Consider the following 20,466-nt stretch of genomic DNA (forward strand, 5'->3'; position numbering starts at 1 on the left):
AATTGGTAATGACAAATAATATAGGAGTTGTCTTTAGTGGGACTTTTTAGATTTTGTGGGAAAAATTTAAGGTGAAATTTGGATTTGTGTTATTTAAACCACCTTTTTGACTGTATATATGGATTCAGCACCTTGAAAAACTCTTAGGGCACTTCGATTGTACAAAAGTTACCCATCAAGCTTGTGATTTCAATAAATTCTTGACAGATTTTAGAGAAATTAAATTAGAAAAAATCACTAAAAAAACTTCCAAAAAATCTCACTAAAAACAAAAAACCACTCCCATCCAGCCATAAAAAAACCTGTTTCCGTCCGTTAGTTTACCAAAAACATTGACATCACACTCCATTATAGTTGATGTCGTACGTGGTGCTTCGTTTTGTCCACATTATTAGAAACATCCCTCGACAGGTTAGGGAGAAAATAGCTTTGAGTGCACGAGATGTCACTGTTTTATTATTATTCTGTTGTTAGACTCTATTATTATTATGGTGCACAATACCTACTGATATTGCTTAATGTATGTCCAAAGCTGCTATCACGAGGTCTTTGTCTGATATCGTTAATGCTCCTCACTTTTTATATATATAAACACTTCGTGGGTATATAAATAATTTCAGAGTGGCCACTATCCCAAATCTGAGGATTTGGAGAATCCTTCTCAGATTTTGTTTTTGGCATTTTATGGACAGTTAAAAGCTCAGTTTTAGGGTTGGAGAATTGGGGGATATTGCAGTCTGGATCATGAAGATGGAAGATATTAAAAGTTTGGAAGAATTAAAGGCTGTGAAAGTCTTAGGAGGGGGAGCCATGGGCACTGTATTTCTGGTTATTGATGAGAAGCATGACAAAAGATCCTTGGCACTCAAAGTGATAAGCAAATCTGTGATGATGAAAAAGGAGGGGTTAAGGAGGACAGAGGTGGAGTTGGACATTTTGTCTTCATCTGCATTGCAGCATCCATTTCTGTCGCCATTTCTGGGTCGTCTGGATGTTAAGCTCCACTAATTATTTTAATAATTGCTGCCTACAATTATGGAATTTAAACTGCAGTCTTTCCTTAACTTATGGAAACCAACTGCAGTAGTTTCCTTAAGTTAAGGAAATCAACTGCAATTAATAAATTTATTGTTGGGAGCTACTAAAGTGGTCCATTACTCCATCTGGAGTTCTCTACCTTGATCTGTGGAACACCTGACACATAGCCATCAGAAGCTTGATGGAAGCTTGGCTATAAATTCATCTGTTTGGTCCCCAAGCTTGCATCTCAATCCCCTTCAGTTTTTACGCCATCTAGCTGAGATAGCAGAGCTTGGAAGTGCCTTCAGAATTTCTGCATTCTTTTCTTTTTGCTTGGATTGAAGCTGGAGTGCTGAAGAAGAAGCAAGTGGATTGTGGCCTGCATCAAAAACATCACCAATGGCTGGAGGTAATTCGTATCCCTGGGCATTAAGTTTTAAAACGATTCTTTCAGTTATTCCGCATACAGAATCGCTGTTACAGTTATCTTACATTTGGTATCAGAGCCCTTTTACCTCTGCCTTGCTGTGTGTTGGCCAAGAAATGAATTTCGATCCACCATTTCGTTCCATAATTTATTTCTTTTGCGCAATCCGTGGGTCGAATACATGACCTGTCTGTAGTTGGCCATAGCACCTTATTATTGGAGGTCTAACGGATTGAACCCACGACCGAAGGATGTCAACCATGACTTTTTATCCCATTTATCGTATTGTTGGGAATAATTGCCCTTTCTGAATATACACGTGGTCAAGTGTACTTCCAATATATATATGCACTTGATCCATCAAGGAAAATTAAGCTTCATCTGAATTTCTCCTGCCACGGCTACGGGCGAGAAAATTGCAGGTTCCATTACAAGCTATTGTGTCTAGTATTCTGTTTGCTGCTTAAAGGTCGCGGGTTTAGGGTATCAGAATTGTTGTGGATGAGATACTGAAGTTTTGTGTCACCAGTCTTGTTTTTTTTTAGTATTTTGGATCTGTTTTCTTATTGGAGATTTTTTTCCTGAGAGCTCTGTTCATAAATTTGTCTGGCCGTAAATGATGAAACCCTTGAGTTCAAGCGCATGTATTTGGGCCCTGCAGCTCTTGTCAAAACCCAAATGCTAGCCAGTATGCGGTTTTTCATTCGATCTAAGAATGGTCTGAAAATATTATAAACTGGGATATAGCTTTCATCTTAACATGAACTATTGACAGACTGTAGTTTGGTTTAAATGACATTTAGATGTTGCTGAGATTCACGGGTGTTGTGTTTGATACTTAACATGATTGCAGATTTCATAGACATTACCGTGTTTTTGTTGCTTTTGTTTCACCAAAGAAATTTGGCGTGTATGTTGGTGTTATTATTCTTTTCTCCGTTGTATTCACGGTTGTTTAACGATGTTTGCATTTTAAATTGTGAATATTTATTGTTTAGGAGTTGCTTTAAGAGGACCTTTGAAGCTGGCCTGGTCTACAGGGCCTCTCTCTGAGAGCAAATATGGAAAATTAAAAAAAATAATAAAAAATACAAAAAAATCAGTGATTAATTGGAGTATTTCCACAGCATTTTAGGATTTTTAATTTATTTGTGAATTAAAAGAAGTACTGATTCGGTTGTTTTCATATGCGTTTTGGTAATATGGTTTTGTAACCATATTACACTTTTTCCCACCATATACGTTGGTTATAACTATATATATAATATAAGGTTTTGTTATAACCATACTCCACTATATGCCATGCGTTTAACGGTTTTGGATTATATATGTATTAATTTTTATTTTTTTAACAAAAAATAACGAGTGCGAAACGACCTTGCTTGCAATTCAAGATTTTGAAAGCTATCGAACGCGTACTGAATAATGTTCTCAGCGCTGCATTCTCTTCATTGAAATTTAATTTAAATTTAATTTAAATTATATTTATCTTGTGAGCAAAATAACTTGTTTGTTGGTCTATTTTTGTTTTGTTTATAAATTGAAAAATTTGCAATCATTTACGGTAATGCTGACTGCTTTAAACCTTAATTTTTTATTTTGTTGGAGAATTATTACAGTTATATGGAGTTAGTTAAAATGTCATTTTGACTTACTCCTTTCAGTAAACATTATTTTTCTCTCTTATTAAGTTTTGTTTATGCAACAAAATAATGTCTAGTGATCCATATAATTTTAATTAATTAGAGAATAGCCACAGCATCTTTAATTAAATAAAATTATATATTTTGATTGGTTAGATCACATAAAGATTATTTAGACATTAAATTGTAATTAATTAGACTGAATATAATAAATTTTATCCCACAGGAATCTTTATTATATTTATCTAATTAATTAGGATAAAATTTCATAACCTACCCACAGGAGTTATGAATTAATAAGTTTTATCATAAAGTTTTATTGAATCTGTTTGAATTGAAAATTTAGCCCACAGGCAATTTTTATGTCATTTGATTCAATTCTTTTTAGCATGATTTACATTGGTAAAACATGAAAGTTTATTGAGCCTCAATTTTAACATAAGCATGTGATTTTTTAATGCAGTAGTACAACCTGCAAATTTCTCTGAAATTCGTTGTGACATTCCCGAACTTAAGGAAGTAATCTCGTTTGTTTGTTATGAATCTAATATGGTTAACGTTAATATTAACACATGGTGGATTGATTCTGGATCAACAATTCACATTTCGAATTCCTTGCAAGGTTTGCAAAACCTAAGGAAGCCAGTGGGAAGTGAGCAAAGCATCTTATCAGGAAACAAGATGGGCTCGCATGTAGAAGCTATATGAACATGTTATTTAACTTTAAGTAGTGGCTTTGTTTTGGAATTAGAAAAGACCTTTTATGTTCCAAGTTTTTCTAGAAACTTGATTTCAGTTTCAAGGCTTGTATCTTTTGGATATTCCTTAAACTTTTCAGAAAAATCTTTCAGTCTATTCTATAAATCTGATTATGTTGGGAATGGTATTTTGTCTAATGGTCTTTACTGCATTAATTTACAAAACAATGTCACATATGATTCAATGCATGTTCACACTGGCACTAAAAGATGTGTTATTAATGAAGATTCCTCTAAATTATGGCACCGGAGACTAGGTCATATCTCCATAGAAAGAATTAAAAGATTGGTAAATGAAGGGGTACTTAATACTCTAGATTTTACTGATTTTGAGACTTGTGTGGACTGCATAAAGGGAAAGCAGACCAACAAGTCAAAGAAAGGTGCCAATAGGAGTTCAGACATATTAGAAATCATGCATACTGATATATGTAGTCTAGACATGGACTCACATGGTCAGAGATACTTCATCTCCTTTATAGATGATTACTCACGATATATGTATCTCTACATGCTTCATAAAAAGAGCGAAGCATTAGATGCCTTTAAGATCTTTAAGGCTGAATTAGAGAAACAATGCGGCAAGCAAATTAAGATCGTGAGATCAGATAGAGGTGGAGAATATTATGGTAGATACACAGAAGATGGACAAGCACCTGGGCCATTTGCTAAATTTCTTCAAGAGCATGGGATTGTTGCCCAATACACCATGCCTGGTTCACCCGACCAGAATGGTGTAGCAGAAAGAAGAAATCGAACATTATTGGACATGGTGCGGAGTATGCTTAGCAACTCCAATCTTCCTAAATCCTTGTGGACTAAAGCACTTAAGACGGCAGTGTATATATTAAACCGAGTTCCAACCAAGGCGGTTCCTAAAACGCCATTTGAATTATGGACAGGTTGGAAACCGAGTTTGCGACATATGCGCATTTGGGGATGCCCATCTGAAGTGAGAATTTATAATCCACAAGAGAAGAAGCTGGACCCAAGGACCATTAAGTGGGTATTTCATTGGATATGCTGAAAGGTCTAAAGGTTACATATTTTATTGTCCATCTCATAGCACTAAGATTGTGGAATCAAGAAATGCAAAGTTTCTTAAAATGACTTGATCAGTGGGAGCGATCAAACCAGAAACATAGTTTCTGAGAAGGATCATTCAGAATCTCAACCTTCCACTTCAAGTGATAGATTGGTTATTGTTCATAGCACCCCTCAAGTACAAACTGGTGTTGAACAACCAATTGTTGAAGTTCCACAAGCTGCTGACGATATTCCAGTAGATCAAGGAGTTCAAGAGTTACCAAGAACTTTTGAACAGCAAGTTGAACCACATACTTCTCGGGAAGATGATGGTACAACATTAAGAAGATCTACTAGACCTAAGAGATCAGCAATTCCTAATGATTATATTGTGTATCTACAAGAATCTGACTACAACATTGGAGTCGAAAATGATCCCGAGTCATTTTCACAAGCCATGAGTTGCAAAGAATCAGAACTATGGTACAATGCCATGAAGGAAGAGATGAATTCCATAAAGAGTAGCGAAGTCTGGGATCTTGTTGAGTTGCATAATGGTGCAAAAGCCATTGGATGTAAATGGGTCTTTAAGACAAAGAAAGACTCATTGGGCAACATTGAGAGATACAAGGCAAGACTTGTTGCTAAGGGATTCACTCAGAAAGAAGGAATCGACTACACGGAGACCTTTTCTCCTGTATCTAAGAAAGATTCCTTGCGCATTATTATGGCATTAGTAGCCCATTTTGACTTGGAGTTGCAACAAATGGATGTGAAAACGACTTTTCTTAATGGAGATCTAGAGGAGGAGGTTTACATGAAACAACCTGAAGGATTCCCCTCTAGTGATGGTGAGCAATTGGTTTGCAAGCTCAAAAAGTCATTATATGGTTTAAAACAAGCATCCCGCCAATGGTATTTGAAATTCCATAATATAATTTCTTCTTTTGGTTTTGTAGAAAACATTATGGATCAATGTATATACCTGAAAGTTAGTGGGAGTAAAATTTGTTTTCTTGTTTTATATGTGGATGAAATTTTGCTAGCAACCAATGATAAGGGTTTGCTACATGAGGTGAAACAATTCCTCTCTAAAAATTTTGATATGAAGGATATGGGTGAGGCATCTTATGTCATTAGCATAAAGATCCATAGAGACAAATTTCGAGGCATCTTGGGTCTGTCACAGGAAACCTATATTAATAAAATTTTAGAGAGATTTCGGATGAAGGATTGTTCACCAAGTGTAGCTCCCATTGTGAAGGGTGATAGGTTCAATTTGAACCAATGCCCGAAGAACGACTTTGAAAGGGAACAAATGAAGAACATTCCATATGCTTCTGCTGTCGGAAGCCTAATGTATGCTCAAGTCTGCACAAGACCTGACATTGCATTTGTTGTGGGAATGTTGGGACGATATCAGAGTGATCCAGGTTTAGACCACTGGAGAGCTGCAAAGAAAGTAATGAGGTACCTTCAAGGAACCAAAGACTACATGCTTATGTATAGACGGACAGACAACTTGGAAGTAATTGGCTACTCAGATTCTGACTTTGTTGGATGTGTTGATTCACGTAAATCAACATCAGGTTACATTTTTATGATGGCCGGTGGAGCTGTATCATGGAGGAGTGCTAAGCAGACCTTGATTGCCACTTCCACTATGGAAGCCGAGTTCGTCTCCTGTTTTGAGGCTACTTTACATGGTGTATGGCTTAGGAGTTTCATTTCTGGGCTTAGAATTATGGATTCTATCTCTAAGCCATTGAGAATATATTGTGATAATTCAGCTGCTGTTTTTATGGCTAAAAACAATAAAAGTGGGAGTCGAAATAAACACATCGACATTAAGTATTTAGCTATAAGGGAACGTGTTAAAGAAAAGAAAGTGGTCATTGAGCACATCAGCACTTAGTTAATGATCGCTAATCCTTTGACTAAGGGCATGCCACCATTTAAATTCAAGGATCATGTATTGAATATGGGACTTGGTTCCATTATGTAGTTTCTCATTGTATGGACAATGTTATTTTAATGAAATTCTTAATTATTGTGATGTTTTTTCTCATATTTATGTGCACTTTAAGTTGATTTGAGAAAATTCATTTAAGAAGGACCAAGAATAAACATAAGGTTTATTCATTAAGAAATTGTTGCCACATAAATTATAATAAGAATAAATACATAGTAATACATGGAAGATAATACTCGTCATTAGAGGACTTATCGCCATGATTCATGTATCTATTACTTAATACAGATTATCAATGGTTTTTAAGTTGAGACATTAAGTTTGGAAGTATGGACCAAGTGGGAGAATGTTAAGCTCCACTAATTATTTTAATAATTGCTGCCTACAATTATGGAATTTAAACTGCAGTCTTTCCTTAACTTATGGAAACCAACTGCAGTAGTTTCCTTAAGTTAAGGAAATCAACTGCAGTTAATAAATTTATTGTTGGGAGCTACTGAAGTGGTCCATTACTCCATCTGGAGTTCTCTACCTTGATCTGTGGAACACCTGACACATAGCCATCAGAAGTTTGATGGAAGCTTGGCTATAAATTCATCTATTTGGTCCCCAAGCTTGCATCTCAATCCCCTTCAGTCTTTACACCATCTAGCTGAGATAGCAGAGCTTGGAAGTGCCTTCAGAATTTCTGCATTCTTTTCTTTTTGCTTGGATTGAAGCTGGAGTGCTGAAGAAGAAGCAAGTGGACTGTGGCCTGCATCAAAAACATCACCAATGGCTGGAGGTAATTCGTATCCCTGGGCATTAATTTTTAAAACGACTCTTTCAGTTATTTCGCATACAGAATCACTGTTACAGTTATCTTACACTGGAGACCCAAAAAATTATTGCATTCTTAGGCGAATACTGCCCTGGAGGTGATCTCAATAATTTGAGGCACGAACAAGCTGAAAAAGCATTTTCAGAATCCATCATCAGGTAATTAGAAGTTTGCATTGTTTTTTTGGATGAGTGATTTTTATGTAAATATTGATAATCTCCTTTGAGTAATCTTTGATGTCAATATTGGTATTCTGCACTGTCTGTATATGTATATGAACAGAAAGAACATTGCTGATCCTTGCATGAGAAAGATTGCATTCTTTTGAAGTTTAGAAAGTATATTTCTCAGTTTTACCTATGTGTGAGAAATAAGCAACAACAAATAAGCAAGCACATCATAGATCATATGCAGTGGTGCAAGGAATCAAAGTGATCATATGCAGTGGTGCAAGGAATCAAAGTCTGTGATGAATAACTATTATGCTTTCTTGAAAAAATGGTTACTTCCAGGGGTTTTATATGCTTATCAGTTAATTTTGGCAGGCCAGTTATTATTTACTACCCATGGGGAAGCCAATTATATGCCCGACAGATTTATTACCCATTGGTAAGTCAGTTATTTGTTACCTTGGTTAACCAAGATCACTTTTTTTCCATTAAGCCATATTTCTAAGAGATATTTAGACATTAGAGAGATTGTTAGACTGTCACTGAGAGATTGTTAGACATTATATAAACCAACACTTCCAGTGTGTTTAGTGAGATATGATTAACAATCTTTAATAAATCAGTTAACTCTAGCTATGCATCAATTTACTACCCATTGACAAGCCAGCCCATTATTTGTTGCCATGGCGAGATCACTTCCTTTTCCATTAAGCCATATTTCTAGGCGTACAATCTGGGCTGTTTACATCTGGACTCAAGATCGGAATCTGACTTCTGTCTGTACAATTCATTAGGACTGTATTCGGAGTTTCCTTGGGGTTGTTCAAGCTTTGGGCCACTCGACCTCTACTTGGGGCCTTATTTTTAAGCTGCCACGCTTAACGAGATTTCGCAGAAAACCAGCCGTATAGGATCCTGGTCAGTCTTTCACCCCACCCACAATTAATCTGCTCAGGGCTAGATCGAGGGGCTGAATGTTTGTGCAGCCTGCTTATGTTCAGATCGATCGGTAGGATATATTTTATCTATGCTCGATTGACTGAATCTTCCTCCAACCTGTTCACCGACAGATAAATCGGTAGAATATTTTTTAATCTATTTTTATAAATGGAATAGAATTAGCAATATTTAGAAATGAAATATACATAGGTTTCTAATTTAAAACAAATTAGTTTTTATAGGAATTTATCACTAGCAATTGTCCCAAAAGGTACAAAGAGAGGCCGATAGGTTATTAAAAGGAAGAAACCTCTACAGATAGTCAAGAAGCTTGCTAGTGACCAAGGCAATAACCACCATGACCATCTCGTACCAGCAGATTTCATACTAAAACAAAAAAACCAAAACCAAACCATTCATATCAATATATTAAGTTCAAAACGCGTTCATACTAAAAACTCAATAGATTATTGGCAACACACTTTATTTTTTTAAATAAAAAATAAATTACACCGTTTTACATGATATATGAAAAGCGGAGAAATTTGTGATTTGCAAATATTAAAACAAACCACTTACATTGCTGGTCGACACTACAACTAAAACATTAAGTAATTGTAATATGCTCTTCCACATTGTAATTTAATATTTTAAAATAACCGCGCGTTATCTAATCTATTTCTATCTTCAACTTGTAAACTCGTTAATTATTTCTAAAATTGTTGTCCACTTATACCATATATAAAACCACCTTAATTAATAATGATAACCCCTCAAGTGAAGGTAAGATCAACAATGATTAATTTCAAATAAGAAAAAACATTATTTACTTAAACCATGAGTGTTGAAAAATCATTATTTAAAAAGATTATATAAACATTAACCATTCCGCAATATCAACATTATTTACTTGGATTATGTCAACATTTACCATTGCGTGTATTTCGAATTAAAAGACATTATTTTTTATTTATTTTATAGGTAAACATAGAAATAGAAATCCGGAAGGGTAGGCTCCGTAATTGTATAGTGCGATTAGAAAGTCAAATTATAATATTCTTAAACCAATACATATTGTATTCATATGTGATGTTTAATAAAATACAATTAATTTTGTGATCTATCAATAATTTTGTACCTATTTTTATTTAAACATTAATATTAATAATATTAATAATATTAATAATATTATTATTAATTATAATAATAATAATAATAATAATAATATAATTGAAATGACAAAATATAAAGAGAACCCTTCTTGGGTTTTGTTACATTCAAGTGGCACCTATCCCTGATCCCACAACAAAATAATTTGTGAATAAGAATTTCAATCAAGGGAACGATCACAGATGATTTTATTATTAACAGTCCAGGAAACCATAACTTTAGGAATTGGATAAAACAATATACAATGTCAATTATATCCTTTTAATGATCTCCTTTTCACAATCATCAACAAATTACCCTCAAAAAGTCCAGAAAATGATTTCCCTGTTGAAACCCCACAACTTAGAATACAGACTTTGTTAAGAGGAGCCTCTGGATTAATTTGGGCAACACAACCGACATGCACAACTGTATACTGGCTGAAAGTGGATGTGCCAAGGAAGTGGTAAATGGGTTTCCCATTGATTGAAAACCTCGACTTCCCATCATTTATCATAACCCCCATGTCAGTATTAATTCTTAGAAGATCACACATGTTGCTTTCGTCTGACTTGCAATGTCTGCATTCTCCACATTCTCCAGTAAATAAGGGAAGCACACTGTCACCCTCCCCTTGAGGTCAGTCACCCCTTCTCCAAGAAAATTACTGTCCCTTTTCCCTTTTGAAATTCTACATGATGCCTGCTAGTATGACTAATTAATTTCTTTGAAATCCTACATGCCTGCTAGTATGAGTAATTAATTTCTTTGAAATCCTGAATGCCTGCTAGTATGACTAATTAACTTTTTTGAAATCCCACACGGCTACTAATATGACTAACTAATTTTTTTGAATACATAGAAATCATGGGCAAGAGCAGAGTGCATACCCAGCTGCTTCATGTCCCAAAATGCGGGGAAATAGAGGAGTTTGACCCTGCAACCAAAATAGTATCAGTATCAGTCATTCCATTTCACTACTAAAAGCAATATTTGTATGTGTTATACAGTACAATGCAGTTGGAGATGTGTAATTAATATCCTTCCTTCAAATTTTCTTGATGTTTAATGATAATTATTCATAGCATACGTTTGCTTCCCAGAAACTTGATGTTTAATGATAATTATTCATAGCATACCTTTGCTTCCCAGAAATAAACGCCTGTATGACACAAGGTAGTATAATGCACTTTGATTCTCACTTCCATTCCCTGTGGAGGTGCCACTTCCACTTCTTCAATCTTCAGAGGCTCCCCTGCACCCCATGCAATAGAAGCTGTAACAAAAGTACAAATCAAAATATATCAGATTTCAAGAAGCATAAATTGCACACATACAGTTTGCATAAATCCAACTTAACCCTGAAAATCAATTTTGCTATGAAATGATATACATGAAATAAAAATAATGTGGCCATGACTCCTTGCACTGAACTGAACTGAACTGAAGTAGTTACCTTTGCATTTGATAACCTGGCCTGCAGTACAGCTCACCATTTCCCTTTCTGCCCAAACAAACAAACTTACTTTTGCCTTTCGCGTTGGTGTTGCAGGAGGCAGATATGGATCCTTAATTTATATTGTACTTCCTTTGAAATTGCCTTGAGTGAATGATGTTGAATTGCTTGTTGATGTAGAATCGTTTTTGATATCTTGACACAGGGTTTGATATCTTGAAAATCTTCTCCACAGAGTTTGGGATTGCCTATAAATGCCTCTCTGAATTTACTTAAGCTACTGGGGACTGTTCTAGACAGTTGATTGTTTGATAGATTTAGGAAACTCAACGTAAGGTTGGCTAAAGATGCAGGGACTTTCCCCTTGAGTTGATTGCTGGATAGATCAAGGTATCTGAGGTTTTGGAGATCACCTATTTGCATAGGTATTTTACCAGAAATATCATTTCCTTTGAAGTTAAGCTCTGTAAGCTGTTTCAGAGACCCAATACTCGACGAAATGTTACCAGAAAGTAAATTTACTTGCAAATCCAATACATCAAGATTATGTAACCCATAAAGCGCATCTGATATACTTCCTGAAAATTTATTATTGCTAGCATTGAAAACAGATAAAAGCCTTACCTTGGCAATCTCAGATGGAAGCTTACCTGAAAATCTATTACAGTCAATTTGTAGGTTAGATAAATTTCTAGCATTGCCAATATCTTTAGAAATGCTTCCTTCAAAGCTGTTAGAACTGAGATGTAGCAGCGAAACTCTTGGCAATCCCCATTCCAAAATAAAAAAATATCAGTTTTTTACCTCAATCATTTCTATTCCAAAATATTTCAGAAATCAAAATAAACCCTGCAAATAAAAATGCAAACAAATTAGCCTACCTAGAAGTATGTTCTCTTTTGCATTGCATTTATGCTAAAAGGAAATGAAATGCAAAAAAACAGGGTGATATTGCATATGAAAATAAATGGATAAAAAACAGGGTGATATTGTATATGAGAATAAAAGGATTTGGACTTTTCTGTATATGGTGTTTTAGTTTCAATGCCAAAAATTTGCTAGAGCGGTTAAGAGGAAAGCGATTAATGTTTGTTGGAGAATCAATAAGTCAAAACCAATGGGAATCCATGGTCTGCATGCTTCAAGCAGTGTTTCCTAGCAATAAGAAAACTGTTAGTCAAAAAGCTTCAATATTCAAGGCCCTGGTATGCTGATAAATGTAGTTTCCATGGATAGTTGTGCATTTGATTATATGGTGAGTAATGAAGTCTTACAATCTTCTTTCTCTTAAAAGGATTATGATGCTTCTGTGGAGTTTTTCTGGGCTCCACTTTTGGAAACAAGTTTAAGAGTTTGACACAAGGTACACCATAGTTATTATGATTAATGCGTGTGTAAATTAAAATGATACAACGTAAAAGTAGGGTATTGTTCTGTAGGGGATAAGGGGCATGAGAGGAGAGAATGCCAGCCGAGATCAAAGAGGACTAGTAATGGGACGAAATGAGTATGGAAGTAAGGGTAGGTGCCATCTAGGAGCAGAATAAAGAGAAGTGCCTGCTGAGATGAAAGGGGTAAGACAAGAGGGGATGTGATGAGTATAAAGTTGCAAGCTGCCAACCCCCCTTTCATAAGGGTCTAAGTTTGGTTTTAGCTTAAGCGAGTTTCCCTCAAACTGATTATGATATTTTCTTTATTCTATAAGGGTGTACAATTTGCCTATGGACTTTAATATACTGCCCTGCAAGGAAAATTTTAAGAACCCCCCTAAATTTATAAATATAATAAATGGGCGAATCTCCATGGTATATAGGAAAAGTGGAAGGCGATTTTATCAATAATATAATATGTATATATAATTTTTTGGCGAATCTCTCACCAGGCATGGCGAATATTTTACTCAATTATAAAATCTTGTAAGATCTTGGCGAGTCTTTCACTAAATAATAAAACTTTGTAAAGTCCTAGTGAATCTTAGCATAGGCTACATGCTGGTTTAATTCCACCATTTAAATAGGCTACATTCCAGGTGAATACCATGGGTCAATACCATGTGCCATTTTGGTGAATACCATGGGTCAATACCATGTGCCATTTTTATTTTTATTAATTCTAATATTAGGGTTAATAATGGTTTTTTGCATGGTATTAATAACAATCTAGTCCATGGTATTTGTCCCATAGTATTTTGGCCATAGGTTTCACCTAAATATAACCCATTTTTTGAGTGTTCGTAAATATAAGGTGACATATGGAGTAAATATAAAAAAATGTTTTATTTGTTTACCATACCTCTCGTTTATTTATATTTTTATTAATTTACCATACCTCTTTTACAAATATGGTATTTGGCCCATAGGATTCACTTAAATAAAACCTCTTTCTTGAGCCTTCATAAATAGAACGAGAGTTATGGACTAAATATAAAAAGAGGTTTTATTTATTTACGATACGTCTAGTTTATTTATATTTTTATTTATTTACCATACCTTTTGAGTAAGTATAAGAAGACGTTTTATTTATTTACCATACCTCCACTTTACTTATATTTTTATTTGTTTACACCCTTACATGTATATAAGGTGACTTATGGAGTAAATATAAAAAAATGTTTTATTTATTTACCATACCTCTCATTTATTTATATTTTTATTAATTTACCATACCTCTTTTATAAATATGGTATTTGGCCCATAGGATTCACTTAAATAAAACCTATTCTTGAAAATGGGCGAATGGATTCACTTAAATAAAACCTATTCTTGAAAATTGGCAAATGGAAGGTTGTAAGTCCTAATTTCAAGGGCTAAATTTACCTTTTTTACCCTCTCCCTTAAAATAAGGTGGGCTATTTGAGGTGTTTTGTAAAAATTTACTATGATACAAAATATTCGCCCACTAAAAATTTAAAACCCCTTAATTTCGCCAAAGGGCGAACATTCGCCCCTAAAATTATCCTTGCAGTGCCCTGGTTGAAGCTATCCACTAATATTGGTTGAGGCTATCAACTAATATTGGTTTCCCTAGCTCCATGCAGGAGTGGAGCCATTAATGGATAATGGATGGATAAACAGTGTATGCCAACCCTTAGATGGATAAAAAGACGCCCTGGTTAAGGCTGGTTGTTCTAGCTCCATGCAGGCTCCATTAACAGATAATCGATATGGATAGAGAAACAGTATATGCATAAAGTGCCCACACTTAGGGCAGGCAGTGTGAGACCCGTCACTTGGAAGCAGTGTGCTTCTTTTGTGAATCTTGTGCATAATTCATGATATATTAACTATTTTCTGAACAATGCACATTTTTTTTTGTTTTAATATGCTATATTCGGGTGTACTCACTGTGCTTGTGCATTTTTGCACATTATAGGGAATCACTTTCATTAAACATATGTTGAATAGCAGCCATTGCATATAACGAACATGCTATTCAAACACTATGTATAGCTATTGAATATGAAAGTTCACACATTCCTTCAGTCCAGGCATCTAGAAGAACTATTTGGGGCCAAGCTCATGTTTGTAATAAGAGCTATCTGGGTCCTCCCTCTTGTCAGAAATAGGACCCTGAAAACAACATCCAAACCATAACAACAATCAGATTCCATCAGTCACACAACTGTGGCCAGATTGCAGACTATCATGGGCAGTTTCTATTTATTTGCAGCCTGACCAACCCATCTAAATGCAACGATCTGCAGAAAGAGGATTCCCATTTTCTTTTCGTACAAAGTTACAAAGAGGCAAATGGAGTATGATGTGTAAGGGGAAGAATGTGGGCAGTTTTGATATAATTTTAGCGTTACCAACCCATGTAATTTCATGGACTGCAAGGAAGGGCTTTGAATGAACTTGCCTCCTACCTATCCTTAGGTGTGCACAATCAAAATTTTCTCTGAAAATGTGTGCTCATACCATGTTTTGTCTAATAGTATTGTTAGTATGTCAGTTTCTTAAGCAGCACACATGCAGAATTCAAAGTAGAATGACATGGATAGGCCTCCACAATATTTTTTGGATAATTTATACTTGTCTGTGCACTCTAGGGTATGTCTGCCTAAAACTATATATTTCTTGTAAACCTACGCTTATGGTTTAGCCACAATTTTTTAGAATATAAATTTTAACTGTTTTTGTGCAAAAAAAGAGCAAGTTTAACACAAAGAAACTGTATAGAAGATTGTGTGTTCGTAAAAGATGTTAGAACCTGAAAGGTACTGATCAAATCAAAATGACAGGTCTTAAATATAAACCAAAATATGCAGAATCCGGTGAAGGGTGTGATTTAGTTTATCTTAATTGCATATTGCAACCCATTTCTTGTTGTAATGGATTAAAATATTTTCATTAATGGAACCATTGTTTTGAAAAAAAAGAACTTCTAGCCAATAAAGTAATGGTTCATTGTTAAATTACAAACTTTCCTGTAAGAAGATCCCTGTGCAAGCTAACTTCCAAGCTGAGGCATATCTTGAAATCTTAAATTTAAGTGTTGTATCAGACAGGGTTTACCATGATGTAAGAAGTGGATCAGGTTTGAAAAAGAAGAACTTCTGGCCAATAAAGTAATGGTTCATTGTTAAATTACAAACTTTCCTGTAAGAAGATCCCTGTGCAAGTTGACTTCCAAGCCGAGGCATATCTTGAAATCTTAGATTTAAGTGTTGTATCAGATAGGGTTTACCATGATGTAAGAAGTGGATCAAGTGAGGTAGTGAATGGTGAGATAGTTCAAAATCTCCGCGCTCCTTGAATATATATTGAGATGGAGATTCTTGTATTTTGAATATATTGAGCCGGCCCATAACGATTGGTTAAAGAAACACACAAAATGATTACCCAGGCACAAGTCCGCCTACAGGGGAATGCAAAAGTAAGGGGCTTATGCTTCCCGTTTAGGGGCTTCAGAGGACCGGTCTGGACAGTGGAATTGGAAACTAAATTATAAGTGAGTTGTTTTGAAATAACAGAGCCGAGGATATATCCGTCATTCTGTCGCTGTTGGGAGAAGATAATAATACTAATAATGATAACAATTCGGGGCAGCATATATGTGCAAGGAAAGCCGAGCCAACCATATAAAAAAAATTCATAAGCCTATCATTAATGAAGTCCAACAAATCCTTAGGAAGCAAAACAGGACTGAGAGAGATGATATGGCAAGGAAAGGGAAACAAAGTAGTTGAAGAAGGACCTGGCCTGGAAGAAATGATGTTGTGCAGATGTATTCTAAACACAGCTCCGACTCATGATTTCCAGCTCCGTTCGTGAGATTGTCAAACCAGGCTCCTCTGTCAGTTTGAACACTGTTATACTTTGTGAGATTGTCAAATAGGGCTTTCTGTTTGTCGATGAAGTTTGATCCAAGAAGGTTGACGGTAAGGTCATGGAAGCGCGGAAACCGCAAAACAGGGTTTCCAAAGCACAAATTTGTTGATCGTGCATCGCAGAACAGGGGTTTCAAGCCACGAATGTGTGCACCGCAAAACAAGGTTTTCAAAGCACGAATTTGTTGATCGTGCACCGCATAACTGGGTTTTGGAGAGAGTTGAGCAATAATGCCACCCAGCAATAATGCTACCAAACGGACGGAAAGCAGGAAGTTCTCGGCGTTGAGAATAAACAAAAATCACGACAGATGCTACCAAACGGACGGAACGCAGGAAGTTCTCGGCGCTGAGAATAAACAGAAATCACGACAGATGCCCGCCGAATGTGGACGCCAGGTGTCAACCTGAGAATGAAAAGGACGACGAAAGTCTGTTTCAAAGGAAGGCCTATCAGCCTAAAAATAGGTAATACAATTTCAAGAATTTTTTATTATTTAAAATATAATACATAAATAATTCAGTATTCTAAAAAGCCACTAAAATAAAAGTACTATAACATAAATATTGTGTAACAATTTTACCATATAAATTAAATTGTAATTTATGTAAAATATATAATTATTAAAATACATTTTAATCTAAAATCATTTTTAAAATTATATGTTCTAATTTGACTTATTTTATTTTATTTTTAATTTAAACAAAATTCTAACCATTCAAACACAGATAACCATATTACCATATTACTAGCATTTCCAAAACACACACACACACACACATATATTATTATCAACATTTCGTAAGTTCAAAAACTCATATGTATATATATCAAGGGAAATACTTTTTATCTGATTCTCTTGATGGAAGTTGGGCATGTCCTTCATTGAAAGTACAACTATATTTAGATATCTGATGTATAAGAAGAAGCTTTACAACATGGAATCCAAGAGGCTCCCAAAAATTGCTTCTAACTTTAGTCAAAACCCCCACCTTCACGTCAAGGGCTAGTGGCATAAGGATGCTCATTCTTGGCTCAACCATTATTGGGGGATTAAAGAGGAGATCATCATGGAAAGCAAATATAGTGTCAAACATACTATTACTTCCAATTTTATGGACAAGTTGTGGGATGATAAGGAGTTGGAGGGTAAAAGGAAGCTAAGATATTATAAGGAGGTGATAAACCCCACCCTTGTGTGTTGAGCACCACTAAGAAAAAAAATGAACATCACTAAGATAACAACTAATTCTCATAAGTTTCGAAGGGAAACTTGACGTTAGTCTACTCCCAAGGCTCCATAGAATCTGTCAGATTTTCAATATTAATAAAGTAAAAAATGAAAAACACTTCCTTCCCGACTACCCGGCTCTTTTATTCACATCGACTTTCATACAAACTTAACATTATATTTATTATATTTAGTAACCCCACCCCAAATCATATAACAGGTTTTCATCTTCACCTTTAACTTTCTTATCCAATAACAGGTTTTCATCTTCAACTTTAATTTTCTTCTCCAATTTTATCCGGATATCAAGAGGCACAAACTTCACAGATCTTTTACTACATAATCATTATAATTTAAACCCATAATATATCATATGATTTTTTCCCACTCAGATTCCCTGAGTTCAACGCTACCGTTCTCTCCAGCCGAATTGATGAAAGTTTCATAATTTTGCATTTCAATTCAATTAAATTGCACGTTATTGGGCTCTAAGTGACTAAGCGATATCAATGAATTCTCTGTTACATATATGTAAGGTAAAGTACATAAGTTTTCAATCATCTAAGGCTTGTTCTGCGGTGGTTTCCCAGGTTTTATTCAGCGGGAGATCGTGATAGCGTTGGAGCACCTACACAACCAGGGCATAGCTTACAGAGACCTCAAACCTGAGAACATCCTCGTGCAAGCTAGTGGGCACATCATGCTTACAGACTTTGATCTGTCTACCAGGCTTTCGCTCAAGCATTAAACTCCAAATGTACGTCAGCACAGACAGTCCAAGCGCGTGCACATTCCACACCTTAAACGTTCAATAATGTCCTGCCTAAACCCATTACATAGCCAGCCTGATGAATCCCAAAATTCTCCCAGGCCGATACCCAATAATCTCAATTCTGCGCAAGTTTCTCCAGCTAACAAAACCAGAAACTCACCGTCCAGTCCTCCAACAAGGTCCAATTCCTTGGTGGGCACAGAAGAATATGTAGCCCAGAGATGCTCAAGGGTATGGGTCATGTTTTGCAGTTGACTGGTGGGCTTTGGGGGTTCTACTCTATGAAATGCTGTATGGTAAAACACCCTTCAAGGGTGCAACAAGGAAAGAAACATTCTACAATATACTAATAAAACAACCCCAATTCTCAGGCCCATGGACTCCTCTAAGAGATCTCATAATCAGGTTGCTAGAGAAGGAACCCTCTAAAAGACCAAACTGTTGATGGCATAAAAAACCATTCGTTTTTCAAGGGGCTCAATTGGGACACCATTCAATATATATCCAGACCACCATTTGTTCCACCAATTCATATCCCTGTGGAGGAAATGATGATCAGTACTATTGACATGGAAGAGTACGTAGAGGTTAACTCCACAATATCCAGTAAACAAAAGAAAAGCAGCAGTGATTTCAGGCATTGTAAGGAAGAAAGTAAACTGACTTGGGTTAAGAGGATATCCCGCGGAGAAGAAAACAACGATGATTTTGGAGTGTTTTGAGAAACCGGCCATTGCATTTGAAAATGCTGAGTTTTCTAGTTCGTTGTGTATTCATATTTTGTAAATGTGAACGCTACAAGTTGAATGTAAATTTCTCGGCTAAAAGAAAATCTAACATGGGAGATCAATGGAGTTCACACCGATCATGGTTGCTCAATGGAGTACAGGCGCATCATGGTTTATCAGGCATCCTAAATTCATATAAATTTAATAGAGATTTTGATCTTATAATTGTCGCTCTATATTGGCAATACATAGTAAATTTGGCCAAAAACATGGTAAATTTCGCCCTATATTGAGAAAGTAGAGCATCACACTCACAAGTGGCAGTGAGGAGTAGAGTCAGAAAACAAGGCTTTAGTGCACAAAAATAATTATGCTGGAAAATGTACATCAGTTATTAAAAAGATTGAAGGGTTAAAAAAGGGTGGTGTTTTGAAACTATCTATCAGAAAATGCAGTAGTTTAGTTTGGTATATATATTAGGAGGTTACTTTTAACTTGATTGAATGGTTAAAGAGGGTGGTGTTTTGAAACTATTTATCAGAAAATGCAGTAGTTTAGTTTGGTATATTTATAATGAGGTTATTTTTAACTTGGTTGTATGTAATTTGCATCATCAAATAGGTAAGCAATAAAGTGGTTGGTTAACCATTGTTTTTTATACTCATTTTTAATTAATCATGACTAAATATATGATTGATTATAAATTGCGCAATCAAGAGATTTATAACATGATTACTTATATTGTAATGCGTTGAATACCAAACCAAGGTTGTCCTCATTTCAATCTTCTTGTGGCTCCAATCTAGGTGTTGGTGGGTAATAGGCCCACAAAATCCACTTTCCTATGTAACAAATGAGACTCTTCTTCTTCTAAACCCGAAATGAGTGCTTCACCTCTAACCAAATTGGCGTATAGGGCCAATGTTCTCGCCATATTCCATCAAGTGAACTTTCTTTGGAGGTCGGACTTGTAGGCCCCACCTTGACGTCACAAGTTAGATCCCTCTCCGTAAGTAGGGGTTGGT

The 20,466-nt window shown here is 35.5% G+C and overlaps 1 pseudogene; it reads left to right on the plus strand.

The window, feature by feature from the left end:
* The first annotated feature begins 609 nt into the window (after positions 1 to 609).
* Positions 610 to 19,435, plus strand: LOC149222410 (serine/threonine-protein kinase OXI1-like; annotated as a pseudogene).
* Positions 19,436 to 20,466: the final 1,031 nt, after the last annotated feature.

Source organism: Pinus tabuliformis, chromosome Q, assembly GCF_031772625.1.
Source record: "Pinus tabuliformis cultivar Carrire ecotype Pingquan chromosome Q, CPIR1, whole genome shotgun sequence".
NCBI lineage: Eukaryota > Viridiplantae > Streptophyta > Pinopsida > Pinales > Pinaceae > Pinus > Pinus tabuliformis.